Consider the following 14,194-nt stretch of genomic DNA (forward strand, 5'->3'; position numbering starts at 1 on the left):
AAAAATGGGAAGGGAGTGTCAAGAAAGAAAATTAATAAGGTAAGATAGAGCCATATATCACAGAGGGCCTTGTGAATGAAATCAGAAATTTTGTGTTCATTCTATAGGTCATTCTTCTCAAATATTGGCACAAGGTTTCCCAGCATGCATGGAAATGTTGGGCAGTATTTTAATTTATCTGGCACATCCTTTTGTAATAATACTAATATTCAATAATAATTTTAAAAATCTATTTTAATATTTTAGATTACACAAGGATAACTTTATTTATTTATTTTTTGACAAAACATAGGATTTTAAAGAAATCTCATGCCTCCAAGCTGTCCACTTTAGGTCATACTATTATGCGTCTAGAGGTAAGAGTTCACAGTATTTTTCCATTACAGGTGTTATTATAGAAGTGTATAAAAATTACTTTGTAGAAGACTTGGGCAATGGGAAAGTTTTAAGCAGGTGAGTGACGACAAAATAAACATTTGGAAGCCAACTCTGGTAGGTGTTATGGAAGTGGAAGAGCCTAGAAACCAATTACATGTTATTTCAATCATCCAGACAAGAGGAATAAAAGGAGCTCACTCCTAAGGTAGTATGGATGGTCATCACAGATACCATATATGCCTGAATATAAGGTGACCCCCGAATATAAGCAATCCCTCATTCTCCTAATGGGAAAATACCCCCCAAAATAGTTTTTACTAGGATGAATAAGTATAAATTGTTAGAGATGATGCAATCAGATATATTTTATCATTTATTTAAACATACACCTTTTAAATTACATATTCTATGATCTAAATAGAATCCGCAGGCAGGATGAATAAATGAATGAATGAATGAATGAATGAATGAATGAAAGGACAACAGATACCTTGCGTGAATGCAGTGGAAGAGTATAGGATTTCTGGCTTGGATCAGAAGCTGACGAAAATAATAATGTTGCTAATCATTTAGAAGGGAAACATTGGGGATCAACAACACAAGGGCTAGGGGTGTTAATCTCCCAGTACAGTCAAAACTCTACACATAATTTGGGCTCCCTGAAAACTTAACTACTAATAGCCTACTCTTGACCGGGAGCCATATCAATAATATGAACAGTTGATTAACACATATTTTGTATGTTATATGTATTATATCCTGTATTCTTACAATAATACCTAACTTTTTCTTAATTTTGTTTTTTTGGTATTTCTAGGCTACATTGTTTGTGTGTGAGTTTTTTCAAATTGTTGCAAATCTCCAAGAATTTTTCCAATCTATTTATTTAAAAAAATCCATGTATAAGTGGACCCACACAGTTCAAACCCATATTGTTTTTTTTTTTTTTTTTTAAGATTTTATTTATTTGCGAGAGAGACAATGAGAGACAGAGAGCATGAGAGGGGGGAGGGTCAGAGGGAGAAGCAGACTCCCTGCCGAGCAGGGAGCCCGATGTGGGACTCGATCCCGGGACTCCAGGATCATGACCTGAGCCAAAGGCAGTCGCTTAACCAACTGAGCCACCCAGGCGCCCCAAACCCATATTGTTAATGGGTAAACTGTATTTATCGATTAGCAGCCATGGGGATGACTAAGATCACTGAGGGTGTTTGTCATGTGAGTAGAGGAGGGAACTAGGCAGAACCCTGGAGAATCCCAACTCTGAGCAGGGAAAGGGGTGAAAAGAAGTGAGCCAGTGAAGAAGCCTGAGAAGGAGTGGTCGGAGAGAGAACAGAAGCAGAGGAATGAGAGAATTTTTATTATTTATTTATTTATTTATTTATTTATTTATTTATTGGGATGAGAGATTTTATAATGAGGCAGTCAAACCCAGTGATATTAACAAAAAAGCCTTTCACCAAATTGGTAAACACAGAAGCCAAAATGAAGGAAATCTGGAATCACTGAAAAGGGAAGTAGTAGACAAAAAGAAGTATGGGCAGGTTTTCTTCCAAGTTTGGCCATGAAGGAAAGAAAGAGGATTTGAAGTAGAAAATATAGAGTCAAGGAAGGTTTTTTTTTTTTTTTTGACAGATAACATAATGATTAGAAAAATGCCTTGTTAGCAAGGAAAATTTCAGACAAAAAAAAACTAGAAGGAATACTATGGTGAACCAATATGTAGACATCACCCACTTTCAGTAGTTAGCAACTCATGGACCCTTGTGTTTCATACATGTCCACGACCCACTTTCCCCTTTCCCAAAGTAATTTGAAATAAATCCCAGAAATTAAATTACTTCATCCACAAAATATTTCAGCATGTATTTCTACACTTGATCTTAGCCAAAAGGCTGAGAAGCAATCAGCATGTATTTCTAAACAAAGTTTTTTAAAGCATAACTGTAATGATATCACACCTAAAGGGCGCCTGGGTGGCTCAGTTGGTTAAGCGACTGCCTTTGGCTCAGGTCATGATCCCAGGGTCCTGGGATTGAATCCCACATCAGGCTCCCCACTCTGCGGGGAGCCGGCTTCTCCCTCTCCCACTCTCTCTGCTTGTGTTCCCTCTCTCACTGTCTCTCTCTGTCAAATAAATAAATAAAATCTTAAAAAAAAACCACCTAAAATATTAATATATCAAATATGTGATCAGCGTTCAAATGTCACTCACTGTTGCTTAACTCTTGTGTGTTGTTCAAATAAAGTCCATATGTTGTTGTTGATATGTCTCTTAAATCTCTTTATATACAGTTTCCCAGGGACTCTTATTTTATTTTTATTAAATTTAAAAGATACCTGAAGTATTTCAATAGGAAATAGGATAATCTATTTTTTTAATTTAAACATTTTTAGTTAATATACAGTGCAATATGGGTTTCTGGAGTAGAATTCAGTGATTCACCACTTACATACAACACCCAGTGCTCATTACAACAAGTGTCCTCTTTAATACCCACCACCCATCTAGCCCATCCCCACCCCCACCTCCCTCCATCAACCCTGAGTTTGTTCTATATCATTAAGAGTATCTTCTGGCTTGTCTCCCTCTTTCCTTTTTTTTTTTTCTTTTTCCCCTTCCCATATGTTTTCTTTCTTAAATTCCCCATATGAGTGAGAGCATATGGTATTTGTCTTTCTCTGAATCACTTATTTCACTCAGCATAAAAATACACTTTAGTTCCATCCACATCATTGCAAATGGCAATAGTTCATTCTTTAAGATGGCTGAGTAATATTCCATTATATATATAAAACATCTTCTTTATCCATACATCAATCGATGGACATTTGGGCTCTCTCCATAGTTGGCTATTGTTGATAATGTTGCTATAAACACTGGGGTGCATATCTCCCCTTCAAATCTGTATTTTTGTATCCTTTGGGTAAATACTTAGTAGTGGAGTTGCTGGATTGTAGGGTAGTTCTATTTTTAACTTTTTGAGGAACCTCCAAACTGTTCTCCAGAGTGGCTGTACCAGTTCGCATTCTAACCAACAGTGCAAGAGGGTGCCCCTTTCTCCATATCCTCACCAACACTTGTTTCCTGTGTTGTTAATTTTAGCCATTCTGACAGATGTGAGGTGGTATCTCATTGTGGCTTTGATTTGTATTTCCCTGATATTTCCCTGATCTTTTCATGTGTCTGTTAGCCATATGGATGTCTTCTTTGGAACCATGTCTATTCATGTCTTCTGCCCATTTCCTAACTAGTTTATTTGTTTTTTGGGTGTTGAGTTTGGTAAGTTCTTTATAGATTTTGGATACTAACCCTTTATCATATACATCATTTACAGATATCTTTTCTCATTCCATAAGCTGCCTCTTAGTTTTTTTGATTGTTTCCTTTGCTGCAGAAGCTTTTTATCTTGAAGTCTCAATAGTTCATTTGTTTCCTTTGCCTCCAATGATATGTCTAGTAAGCAGTTGCTACGGGCAAGGTCAAAGAGGTTTCTGCCTGTGTTCTCCTTTAGGATTTTGATGGATTCCTCTCTCGCATTTAGGTCTTTCATCCATTTTGAATTTATTTTTGTGGATGGTGTAAGAAAGTGGTCCAGTTTCATTCATCTCTTTGTGTCCTCTTCAATTTCTTTCATAAGCATTCTGTAGTTTTCAAAGTACAGATCTCCTACTTCTTTAGTTAGGTTTATTCCTAAGTATCTTATTGTTTTGGGTGCAATTGTAAATGGGATCGATTCCTTCATTTCTTTTTCTGCTGCTTCATTAATTGGTATATAGAAATGCAACAGATTTCTGTACATTATTTTTATATACTGCAACTTTGCTGAATTCATGTATTCGTTCTAGCAATTTTTTTGGAGTCTTTTGGGTTTTCTACATAGAGTATCACGTCATCTGCAAACAGTGAAAATCTGACTTCTTCCTTGCTGATTTGGATGACTTTTATTTCTTTTTGTTGTCTGATTCCTGAAGCTAAAACTCCCAGTACTACGTTAAATAGTAATGGGGAGAGTGGACATCCTTGTCTTGTTCCTGATCATAGGGGAAAGGCTCTCAGTTTTTCTCCATTAAGGATGACACTAGTTGTTGGTCTTTCATATATGGCCTTTATGATTTGAGGTATTTTCCATCTATCCCTGCTTTGTTGAGGGTTTTTTGCAAGGAAGATGCTGTATTTTGTCAAATGCTTTCTTTGCATCTATTGACAGGATCATATGGTTCTTTTTTTAAGATTTTATTTATTTATTTGACAGAGAGAGAGCACAAGTAGGGGGAGCAGCAGGCAGAGGGAGAAACAGGCTCCCCACTGAGCAGGGAGCCCCATGCAGGGCTCTATCCTAGGACTGGGGGATCATGACCTAAACTGAAGTCAGACGCTTAACAACTGAGCCGCCCAGGTGCCCCAGGATCATATGATTCTTAACCTGTGTTTTATTAATGTGGTGTATCACGTTGATTGAGCTGTGAATGTTGAACCATCCCTGCAGCCCAGGAATAAATTCTACTTAATCATGGTGAATAATTCTTTTAATGTACTATTGAATTAGATTTGCTAGTATTTTATTGGGAAATAGGATAATTCATTTAGGAAGGTCCCTGAAGATATTCAATATGGAATCACAAAATTATTTATTGAACACCTAGTATGTGCCAGACGCTATACTAAGCACTTAACATACAAATATTACAGCATTTTAACCCACACGAATACCCTTAGAAGTCATTATTATCATTCTTGTAATGGTCAGGACTATTTCAGTTGAAGTGAAAGAAATTTTAAAAGGCTCAAATTGGGTTTAAGCAGAGAAAGGAATTTATTGACTCATGTAACTAAGGACAAAGGACCACATCTGTATTGTTTCCTACAGTATGTCCATACCTGAAGCAGTGCTTGGGATGCAATAGGCACTCAACAAATATTTGTTTAAATAAATGCACTGAAAAAAAATGTAGGGGTAAATGGTTTCAGTCATGGCTGTATCTAGGGATTCAAACCATATCATCAGGACCCAATATCTTTCAGCTCCCCTTTCCACTATACTGATGTCACTCTTAGTAATATTCTCTCCTTAGGGCATCCCCCACTAAAAAGAGGTTTATGTCTACCCTCATTCTAGTCCATAAAAAGGAAATCTCTTTCTCCATTGTTTAAAGAACAATCTTATATTACTTTGTAATAAATTAAATCATGTATCTATCTCTGAACCAGTCCCTATGGTACACAACTAATTAGCTAAACAAGGTTCAGTGTCCATGCATGCAAAAACCACTGTATCTAAAGGAATAAAATGTTGGATGGTCATGTCTGGGGAACAAACAAAGAGTGAAATCAGCCCCTCCTCACCCAACCATGTGGAATGGGAGTGGAAAAGAGGTGGTTCCCAGAGGAAAAATATGGGTTCTACTACCAGGAGGAATAACAGGCCCTGGGTAGGCAAAAACAATAAATGTCCTCATTTTATGGAAGAAGAAATTGAGTAAATTGCCTCAAAAAGGCAGTAGACAAGTATAGTTAGGGACACAGGTTACAGAATCTGACAGTCCTGTATCTGATTCCTCCTTTTCTATTTCTTGGTAATGTAACATTGAGCAAGTTCTTTAGCCTCCCTAATCTTCAGTTGATCATCTGTAAAGTGAGGGTAATGATAAAACCTATCTCATATATCTGGTGTAAGAATTAAATGATAGTAATGTCAGAAAAGCCCTTAGCACAGTTCCAAGAACATAATAAGCACTGAAAGATAATAGCTATTAATGCCATCTAGTTCATCTAGTGTGACAGAGTTAGTATGGGGCAGGATATTGTACTAAGGTTCAGTAAAATGGAATGTGGATGGGCACATGCATATTTATCATCCCTATGTACTTGCTTTTTGACAGCAGTAAACATGGAAAATATGATTGTACACATGGAAAAAGGTGCTCCCACCATCAAGGCATATTTGGAGACCTACTGTTATTGTCTGGAGGGGGAATTAGCATTCAGTGGCAGTTCTCATTAACTTTCTAGTCTTCAAAATCTCTGCACCAAAGGTTTGTGATCTCAACTGTCACTGGTCATAGTCTTTCTAAGACTCTACTTTCAAATCATATATATCCATGGATACCAGAACCACTGAGGTAACCTGTTCAGAAAACCCAAGAATTCAGCCACCTTAACATTGGAATCTAAAAAGTTAACCTAGAGGAAAAAAAAAAATATGCTCTTCAGTCATACAGTTAAAAAGTCATATATAACTGGGTTCAAATTTTGGCTCTGCCACTTCACAGAATTGTGAAGTTCAATTTACTCCTGAGAGTGTATTTCTCCATGTGTAAGGGGATAACAAGTCATGGCTTACAAGATTATTCTAAAGATGTTATGATATAAACATACACAAAGTAGCTAGTTCATTGCCTGCACAGAAAGTGCTCAGTAAGTGGAATTTTTCATCCCTACTACCAGCAATCTTTGGCCATCCCTGAGGGAACCATGTTTGCTAACTTTCTTACAGTCATACTTTCACTTCAGGGTCCCACACCTCTCTTGGTCTTAAAGGATACACTCATCAAGATTACTCAACTTGTTCCAGACCACCAAATGCCAATGAAACTTTGACTCTTTCTGGAATAGACTTTTGGCTCTATAGTCCGTGGACCGAATAACTCAGACACTAAACCTTCCAGACCTCTCCTTATGCATTTACATGCATATATATGCACTTGTGGAAATTTTGTAAATATGTGGGGTTTTGTTTATTTTCACATAAATGGCAGCATTCTGAACATACTGTTCTTCAACTTTTAAAGTTTTTATTTACCTCCTTATAAAGTCTTGGAGATATTTCCATAGTATACATTATTTTACATCTTGCATAAGACCCAGACAATGAATATACCAAATTTTGTTTAACCATCTTCCTATTTATAGACATTCAGAGTTTCTCAAACTTTTCATTATTACAAACAGTATAATGGTGAAAGAACATCTACATATATGTCTCCTTGTGCATGTTTTAGTTATTCTCTAGCGCAGATGTTAAGAGCTGAAACTATTTTGTCATAGAGAACAATATTTAAGATATTAATAGATACTATCAAATTGTTCCCCCAAATATGGCCATAGCACAATTTACACTCCCACCAGTGTATCAGACTATTTGATTTCCCAGACTCTCCCCATACATGCTATTGAAAACTTTTATTTATTTATTTATTTATTTATTTATTTTATTATGTTCAGTTAGCCAACGTATAGTACATCATTAGTTTTTGATGTAGTGTTCAAAGATTAATTAGTATTGAAAACTTTTTAAAATTTTCCCATATCATGAGTAAAAATGGATATCTCATTTTAGTCTTTGTTACCCTTAAAATTGATAAGGTTGGACATATTTTCAAATGTTTATAAACTTTTGTGTTTCCTCTTCTTTGAATTATCTATTTATTATATGTGCCATTTTACTGTCAGTTTGTCATCTTATTGATTTATTGAAATATATAATATATATAAACATCATATATATTCTGGACATTACTTTTAAAAATTTTTAAATGTATGTTGCAAATATTTTTCCCTGTCTGTGACTTGTCAATTGTCATCTGTTTTTGTTTATGGTATGTTGTGACATGCATAAGTTTTTCATTTTTTATTTTTTTATACATAAGTTTTTTTAAAAGTATATGGTCAAATATCTCATCTTTTCCTCTATGGCTTTTGTTTGTTTGTTTGTGCCTTAGGATAATATTGCTTATCCCAAGTTTATTATATATTCTGATAACATTCTTTCAATGTTTTTTATGTTTTAACTCTTACATTTAGATTTGTAATCTATGTGTAATTTATTTTTGTGAATTATTTGAGGTAGAAATTTTTGCCCTAATATAGTTAGCCAATTGCTTCAAAAACACTTTAAATGTAAGTCAGCTTCTTCATTGACTTGAACTGTCAACTTATATTAAATTTCCATGTATACAAGGGTTTATTTTTGGACTCTTCTGTTCACTAGTAATATTAAAAAAAATACCTCTTGTATCTGTTGGTTATGTCTAAAATATTACTTCTAATGTTATTTATCTGTATCTTCTCTTTTTATTTTTTGAAATACTCATCAAAGTTTTGTCTATTTAATTGGTCTTTAAGTATAAAACAGCTTTTGAGTTTAATGACCAACTCCATGGCTTATTGTATGTTTTATATTTCATTAATTTCTTTCAAATGATCAATCCATTCCTTCTACTTTCTTCTTCAGTTTTTAACATTTCCCATTATGTATGGTGGAAGATCTTAAATCCAAACTGTGGGTCCAACAGAGCCCTTCTTCCAAAAGTAGCAGGATTCAAATGAAGGCTATAACATTTTAGCAGTATTAGCAGAATTGTAGTGTTTGAGTCATATACTCAACTCTTAGAGAGCCAGATGTTTTCCAGCACAATGCCTAGCTCATGAATAAGTAGGAGGTTGTTCAGGAGACTTGAGGAAAATGTTATTTGGCAAAGATTCATTATTAGCAGGGTCCATTCCCTACCACAGTTAGGATTTGATTCAGTGGAGCCTGTAGGCTCAGAAATTTCCCATATTGTAGATTCTGTGGTATAAGATTATGTAGTTAAGAGAAAAAGAAAAACTCAAGGAGCTGCAGGTCATGAAATAGGCAATTTATACATTGTAAAGTCACTATGTCCTCTCTCTGAGTCTCTTCTCCATCTGTTAAATGACTTACTGCCTTCTATAGGTTATCTATAGGGTTATCAACTCCCCAAGGGAAGGGATCACATGTCTGTCTTAATTATCACTTTTTTCCAGTACCTTATCTGGCAAACTATAGGTTTTCAATAATTATCTACTGAATAAATGAATGAATGAAGTTCTTTGAGTCTGTGAGATACTGTTGAGATTGATAAATCACAGTATTCTGATGAAGGAAAAATATTGGCCTCTGTGTTCCATATAGAACCTGCATTGTGCTTTGTACATCATAGGACCTTAATATATTTGTTAACTGGATGAATGAATCAGTGAATTAATGATAACAGATTCAGGACTATAACTCAGGTTTCGCAATTCCAGTACTTTAATGACAACATACTTTGGGGAATTTTCTACATGACCACACACCACACACAGAGTACAATACCATTCAATGTTCCATGGAATGTAAACTGACAAAACCACCAAAGATATTTAATTTGGACACTTAACATCCTCATAAACATAATTTTGTAGTGTAACAGAACTAGCAATAATAAATAGATACACACTGACAGGGGAATGTGGCCTTCTGAGGTCTTTGTCTCTTCAATTGAAATCTGGAATGTTTGGAAGTCGTGTATGCTAAAATGGGGGTAGATTTAGAACAAATAAGACAAAGACATAAATTCAGGTCCTTGTTCCCTCAGCGAGCTGGACAGGTGGTAAATATCAGTTGGCTCAAGAGAGTTGTGATAAATGCAAGGATGATGGTTTCATAGGTCCTTAGGAAAATCTGAGCAGATTTGGGGAATTGAAAAGCATTGGGGGTGGCACCTGTCTCTGATGGAGCAGTTAGAGAAATCATGAGACTAATGAGAGGAAGGATGTAAAAAAAAGAGGAAAGCACTTCAGAAGTCCTCTCTGAGAAGGGTCTATTATAGAAATAGTTTAACTCATTTCACTTTAACATCAATATTTTGAAATTTCTTAATATTTTCCTCTATGAATTTTTGTGCTTGTGTCTTGAAAGAATGATTTTTTTTCTTGTTCATGTGCTTACTATGGGCTAGGTACAGTGCAAGGCACTGGAGATGGATGAAGGAGCAAAAGGCACAGCCAGTACCTTGATATACTTACAGTCTACTAAGGGTAACAGACATATCAGCAAATAATTACAACATAGTAAGTTTCATGTAATTATAGAAATATATACAGAATACAGAAATAGTAGAAGAAAGTAATAAACTAAGAGAGTAAGAAAAGGTTTTAAAGAGCAAGTGATGGCCTGAACAATCCAAACAGGTATTTACTAGGCAGACTAGGTGAGAAAAGGCATTATAGAAGAAGAAATAGTAGTCAAAGGCATAAAAACATGGAATATCATGGTATATTTAAGGAATTGCAAAGGGCAAGTAATAGGCACAGGGTCAAGGGTCTTTGCTATTATCTTGTACCTGCTGCAGAACCATTCAAGGGCTTCAAACTAGGGAGTTAAATGGTGGGATCTGGCTTCTAGAGAGAACACTCTGGAAGCAGTATGAAAAATAGATCTAGAGGAGCATATCCACAGAGAATCCTATTGCAATAGTTCAGGCAATAGATAAGGAGGGTCTGAACCAAGACAGCAGTAAAGGAAAGTCAGAGGAAAGACAAAAATTAAGAGCAAACTAGGAAGCAAAAACAGGATTTCATATCAACTTCCAGATACTTCCCCATTTTTGTCTGCCTTTCATAACTAATCTTAAAAGATCTGCACTATTTGATAACACTTCCCCACCTTTCATGTACTTCTCAACCTATTCTAATATGGTTTCTATGTCCAAACCACCACCCAAGATCAATTCCTGCAAAGTTCCCAATGATCTCCATGTCAATAAAGCCAATAGATATATTTTAGCTTTCATCTTACTTGATTCCCTTTCTTTTTTTTTAAGATTTTATTTATTTATTTGAGAGAGAGAGAATGAGAGAGAGCACATGAGAGGGGGGAGGGTCAGAGGGAGAAGCAGACTCCCTGCCGAGCAGGGAGCCTGATGCGGGACTCGATCCAGGGACTCCAAGTTTATGACCTGAGCCGAAGGCAGTTGTTTAACCAACTGAGCCACCCAGGCGCCCTTGATTCCCTTTCTTTTTAAAGTACTCTCTTGATTTTGAAAAAAATGGTGGAAGAGTAGGGGACCCTATTCCAACTGGTCCCCGGAATTGAACTGGTTATCTATCAGACCACTCTGAACACCCACGAAATCAGCCTGAGATGTAAGAAGATATATCCAGATCTCTACAAACAGAATATTGCAGGAAGTTGGTTTTGAGGTATGAAGTGGGGAGCCATGATTCCGCAGGCACATATCCAAAGATAAACAGAAGGGGGAGGGAGCTGTGGGGATCCTACACTGCCAGTTAGTGATAGCCTCCTGCACTGGGGACAGGGCACAGACTCACAGACCGGTAGTGGTGGGGAAAGGATTTTAGGGCAGCCCCCTGGACTGAAACCTGGAGCAGTGGGCCCACGTGTGTGAACTGGGGGCAGCTGGTGGTTTTAGAAGCACAAAGGGCAGACACATGCCCCCATGCCCTGACCTGGAGGTGAGGGCTGGGAGTGCTGCTGAGGGGCGCAAAACCCAGGACACTGCAGTATATAGCAGCACAGACAGAAATGGAGATAGCGTGGCCTGGAGAGCTCATTAAGAACAGACTGTGATCTCTCTGTTCTGAGACAGAGGGTTGGAAATGGTCTCTTCTGCTCTGACTCTTGGAAGAGATGCAGAAAACCGCCAGGGAAAGACACCTGAGAACAAAAGCCCCCCAAAACAGGTTTTCACTTAGCCCATCGCCCCCCCCCCACAGGGGGAAGGCAACTCTGCCCAAACAGGGTTGCCTGAGTAACAGTGTGGCAGGCCCCTCCCCCAGAAGACAGGCTGGGAGAACAAGAGGCTGACAACCCTAAGGTCCTTATAAAAGAGGTGCATCTTCTGTGGGTTGTGGTCAATAATTTGTACTCTGTACATTCCCTCAACCACCCCTCAACAGAATGACTAGGAGGAGGATCCCCCAAATAGGAAAGACTCAGAGACTGTGACTTCTGCCACAGATTTACAAATGGATGCAGATATAATCAAGATGTCAGAAATGGAATTCAGGGTAGCAGTTGTGAAGACGATAGCTAAAATGGAGAAATTGATTAATGGCAACATAGAGTTTCTAAGGGCAGAAATGAAAGGTGAGCTGGCAGAACTTAAAAATGCTATCAATAAGAGGGAGGAGCCACATGGCAAAGGAGTAGGAGACCTAAATTTTGTCTGGTCCCAAGAATTCAGCTCGATAGGGATCAAACCATTCTGAACACCTATGAACTCAACAGGAGATCGAAGAAAAGAATAGCAGCAACTCTATGAACAGGAAAGCGACCACTTTCTGGAAGGTAGGACGTGCGGAGAAGTGAATCCGAGGCGATATTCGGGAAGATAGATGGCGGGGGAGGGGGCCTGCATCAGCCGATACCAGCAAGTGATAGAGCAACAGAGCACAAAATCGGAAACTTTAGAAGTCAGCTCTGCTGAGGGACATCACTCCAGTGGTTAAGTGGGGGGTGGAACCCCCTGGGACAGTGTGGCCTCAGGACCCTCGGGGTCACAGAAAGATGGGGGGTGCCTGAGTGTGGCAGAGTTCCTAGGTATCTGAGCAGGGAAGCCGGCTACAGAGACGAAGCTGAGTGGGCTTGCAGCTCAGGGTTGCCATAAACCGTGATCTGCGGCACAGTTGGGCCACTGCTATTCCAGCAGGGACTCACAAGCAGCAGATCCGGGGAGACTCCCCTTCCCACCAGGAAGAGTGCACCACAGGGATCTGCTGGGTTTAGAGGCTCCAAACAGGGTCATGTGCCATAGCTAGAAATGCTCAGTCACAGGCAGGGTGAGCACAGAGTGCTGTCGGAGACCGGGGAGATGGGAGTGATTGACTGCTTTTCTCTGGGGGTGCACTGAGGAAGGGGGCCCCGAGCTCTTGACTCCTCTGGGTGGAGATTGGGAGGCTGCCATTTTCACCCTTGTCCTTCAAAGCTGTATGGAAAGCTTGGAGGGAACAAAAGCTCCCGAGAGCAAACCCGAGCAGATTACTTAGCCCGGACCTAGCAAGGCGGGGCAATTCTGCCTTCGGCAAAGACATTTGGGAACCACGGCAACAGCCCCTCCCCCAGAATATCAGCAAGAACAGCCAGTCAAGACCAAGTTTACCCACCAAAGAGAAGGGCAGAACTCCAGTACTAGGGAAATACAGCATATAGAATTCATGGCTTTTTCCCCATGATTCTTTAGTCTTTCAAAGTTAATTTTTTTAATTTCCTTTTTTCTTTTTCTTTTTTTTTGAATTTTTCTTTTTCTCTTTCTCAACCATTTTATCAATCCCGTTTTTAAAAAATCTTTTTTATTTTTCATTTTTAGAGTCATACTCTATCCATTCATAGGAGTTAACCTTATTTTTGTTGTGTGTGTGTGTATATATGTATATATATATATATATATATATATATATATATATATATATATATATATGGATACAGCTTCTTCTAACAGACCAAAATATACCCTAAATCTCTAGTGTGTGGCTTTGCTCTAGTCTCCTGCCTGATCACATTCTCTCCCTCTTTTTTTTCAATCCTCTTCTTTCTTTTTTCAACCAACTTCTTATCAATTCCTTTTATACAATCTTACAATTTTCATCGTTACAGTCATATTCCATCCCTTCATCCCATTTACCCTTATTTTTGTGAATATATAAGTTTTTCTTTCTTTAAAATTATGGGAGGCACTTTCTTCTGACAGACCAAAATACACCCAAAATTTAGTGTGTGGCACTGATCTATGCACCAGCCTGATCATATTTGATCATATTCTGTTTTTTGTTTGTTTTTAAATTTTTCCTTATTTTTCTTTCTTTTCCTTTCTTTTCCCCTGGTTTCAGGACTCTTCTGATTTGTTTAGTGTATATTTTTCTGGATTGGTTGTTACCTGTTAGCATTTTGTTCTCTCATTCATCTATTCTCCTCTGGACAAAATGACAAGATGGAAAAAATCACCTCAACAAAAAGAACAAGAGCCAGTACCGAATGCCAGAGACCTAATCAATATGGACATTAGTAAGATG

General features: G+C 37.8%; 1 pseudogene; it reads right to left on the bottom strand.

The window, feature by feature from the left end:
* Window positions 1-2,119: 2,119 nt before the first annotated feature.
* LOC123851852 (U2 spliceosomal RNA) lies at window positions 2,120-2,285 on the bottom strand (annotated as a pseudogene).
* Window positions 2,286-14,194: the final 11,909 nt, after the last annotated feature.

Source organism: Mirounga angustirostris, unplaced genomic scaffold, assembly GCF_029215605.1.
Source record: "Mirounga angustirostris isolate CCGP_5_RB_7025 unplaced genomic scaffold, mMirAng1.0.hap1 SCAF_11, whole genome shotgun sequence".
Lineage (NCBI taxonomy): Eukaryota > Metazoa > Chordata > Mammalia > Carnivora > Phocidae > Mirounga > Mirounga angustirostris.